General features: G+C 44.8%; 1 pseudogene; it reads left to right on the forward strand.

The window, feature by feature from the left end:
- The first annotated feature begins 1,733 nt into the window (after window positions 1-1,733).
- LOC112311360 (glyceraldehyde-3-phosphate dehydrogenase-like) lies at window positions 1,734-2,954 on the forward strand (annotated as a pseudogene).
- Window positions 2,955-3,287: the final 333 nt, after the last annotated feature.

Consider the following 3,287-nt stretch of genomic DNA (forward strand, 5'->3'; position numbering starts at 1 on the left):
ATGAACCCCTACCCTGGCACCAATCAGTAGAGACCATGACCCTGAAAGGACACACCTGGAAAGCTGATGAATTGTTCATTGAGACCTTTCTCTGGGAATTCCTCTCAGATCCTTGCCTTTAGAGAGGTGATAAAAACCATGGGATGGAGAACCCAGTGCAGGGCTCGCGCTCTCTCTCTCTCTCTCTCACTGGCACATTTCCCACCCTTTCTTTCCCCAGTGCATTCTCTCTCTGGAGCACACCTGAGTCTTTCCCTCTCTCCTTCCCCGAGGAATGTATATCCTTTCTTTCTTTCTCTTAAGTTCCAAGGGACCTTCTTTTGCCTCTGTAACTTGTTTCCTGAGCCCCTGCATCCCAGCTGGCTCACTTCTTTCCCAGCTCACTTCTACCTCTGTGACTAAACTTTTGCTTGTATTTGAATCTTGGCTCTAAATTCTTTCTTAGACAGAACTAAAGTTCCAAGGTTGTTGAACCGAGGTCCAATCGCCGTCTCGCTGTTAACAGTAGTATACTCTAATGCTCTGCTGGCAGGGGTTGATTTAGCTCTTTTAAAAAGTAAGGCTTTCCTGATGCTTCTAAATATCCCCAAATACTGTCATGTAGACATGTGCTCTTTGGTCAAGGAGACTCTCAGTGGTTCACATCAAGACCCTAAAAATGATACCTCTTCTCCCCACTCTTCTAGGGCAGAATCTTACAAGTTTCCAGGAGGATCCACACTGTTGATCCACAATGATTGAACATGGAAAAAATGGACATTGTGACCTCATCCTGACTTAGGTCAGTGGGCTCTGTCCCTGAAAATGGTCAACTAGTGTCCTCCTCCTTGAGTCCTTCTGTCCTCCATTGCTAATTTTGTTCTAATCTGTCTGTGACAGTGAAATGTAAGGCAATTACTTGAGACAATAATAACAAAACATACAAGTAATGAAAAAGAAACAGAACAGTGATGAGAATGACAATTGCAGAGGAAGAGTGTTGCAGAAATAACATATATACACAAAGCAGGAAATAAGATAGGAGAAATAGATATGAGAATGAAACAGCTAAGAGTAATAAAAGGATATAGGGATTTGTCCCAGGAATGCAAAGGTTTGTCAGCATACAAAGTCGTTGTAATATACTACTACATTAATAGACTGAAAAGGGGAAAAGATATGGATCATCTCAGTTGATGCTGAAAAAGCATTTTACCAAATCCAGCACACTTTGTGATAAAAAAAAAAAAAAATTCAGAAACTACAGGTAGTAGAAGGGAATTTCCTCAAGGTATAAAAGGCATTTATGAAAAAAACCATAGCTAACACCATACTCAACAGTAAAAATGGAAATCTTTTTCTTAAAGATCAGTAACAAGACAGGGATGCTCACCTTTACCACCCTGCCCCCTTTACCCTTTACCACTATTCAACATGGCATTGGAAATTCTAGCCAGAGCAATTATGCAAGAAAAAAATAATAAAAGGCATCCGAATTAAAAGTAAAACTCTCTCTAATCACAGATGACATTATCTTATGTAGACAAAAAATCTTAATCTAAAATAACAAAAGTATTAGAGCTAATAAATGAGTTCAGTAAAGTTGCAGGGTACAAGATCAAACATCAGTTGTATCTCTATACACTATCAATGAACAATCCAAACAGAAAATTGAGAAAACAGGCTCTCTGTTCCTCCTGTTTGACAGACAGCCATGTCTTCTTGTGCAGTGCCAGCCTCAACCCTGAGACATGATGGTGAAGGTCAGAGTGAATGGATTCGGCCGTATTGGGCGCCTGGTCACAAGGGCTGTTTTTAACTCTGGCAAAGTGGATGTTGTCACCATCAACGATCCCTTCATTGACCTCAACTACATGGTCTACATGTTCAGTATGATTCTATTCATGGCAAATTCAAAGGCACAGTCAAGGCTGAGAATAGGAACCTTTTCATCAATGGGAAGTCCATCTCCATCTTCCAGGAGTGAGATCCCCCTACATCAAATTGGGTGATGCTCATGCTAAATATGTTGTGGAGTCCATGGTATCTACACCACTGTGGAGGAGGCTGGGTCTCACTTGAAGGATGGAGCGAAGAGGGTCATCATGTCTGCCCCTTCTGCAGATGCTCCCATATTTGTGATGGGTGTGAACCATGGCAAGTATGACAACTCCATGAAGATTGTCAGCAATGCCTCCTGTACCACCCACTGCTTGGCTCATCCCCAGCCAAGGCCATCATGACAACTTTGGCATGATGGAGGGACTCATGACCACTCCACGCCATCACTGACACCCAGAAGACCTTGGATGGCCCCTCTGGAAAGCTGTGGCATGATGGCCGAGGGGCTGCCCTGAACATTATCCCTGTTTCTACTGGCACTACCAAGGCTGTGGGCAAGGTCATCCCTGAGTTGAATGGGAAGTTCACTGGCATGGCCTTCTCTGTCCCCACCCCCAATGTGTCAGTTGTGAATTTTACCTGCCACCTGGACAAAGCTGCCAAATACAGTGACATTAAAAACTTAGTGAAGCTGCCCTGGTTGGTGTAGCTCAGTGGATTGAGTGCCAGTCTGTAAACCAAAGGGTTGACAGTTTGATTCCCAGTCAGGGCACATGCCTGGGTTGTAGGCCATGTCCCCAGTAGGGGGTGTGTGAGAGGCAACAACACATTGATGTTTCTCTCCTTCTTTTTCTCCTTCCCTTCCCCTCTGTCTAAAAATAAATAAGTAAAATCTTTAAAAAAAAGAAGTTAGTGAAGCAGGCATCAGAAGGCCCCCTCAAGGGCATCCTGGGCTATACTGAGGACCAGGTTGTCTCCTGCAACTTTAACAGTGACACCCATTCCTCCACCTTCGATGCTGAGGCTAGCATTGCCCTCAATGACCACTTTGTCAAGTTCATTTCCTGGTATGACAATTGGGCTACAACAAGAGGGTGGTGGACCTTATGGTCCACATGGCCTCCAAGGAGTAAGAGCCCCCTGGGGCTCTTACCACCAGCCCCAGTGACAGGAAGAGAGGACCTTAGCTGCTAGGGAGTTCTTGCCCCAGATTGATCCCTCAACACACCTAGAATCTCCTGACTTCCAGTCTCCATCCTATGCCCCCTGAAGAGGGGAAGGGCTTAGGGAGCCCTACCTTGTCATGCACCATCAATAAAGGTCACTGCACCCAGCCCTGCCCCCCCAACTCCGCCCAAATTAAGGAAACAATTCCAGCCCTGGCTGGCTAGCTCATTTGATTATAGTGTCATCCAAATACGTCAACATTGTGGATTCCATCCCCGGTCAGGGCATAAACAAGAAAC

Source organism: Desmodus rotundus, chromosome 7 (assembly GCF_022682495.2).
Source record: "Desmodus rotundus isolate HL8 chromosome 7, HLdesRot8A.1, whole genome shotgun sequence".
Taxonomy (NCBI): domain Eukaryota; kingdom Metazoa; phylum Chordata; class Mammalia; order Chiroptera; family Phyllostomidae; genus Desmodus; species Desmodus rotundus.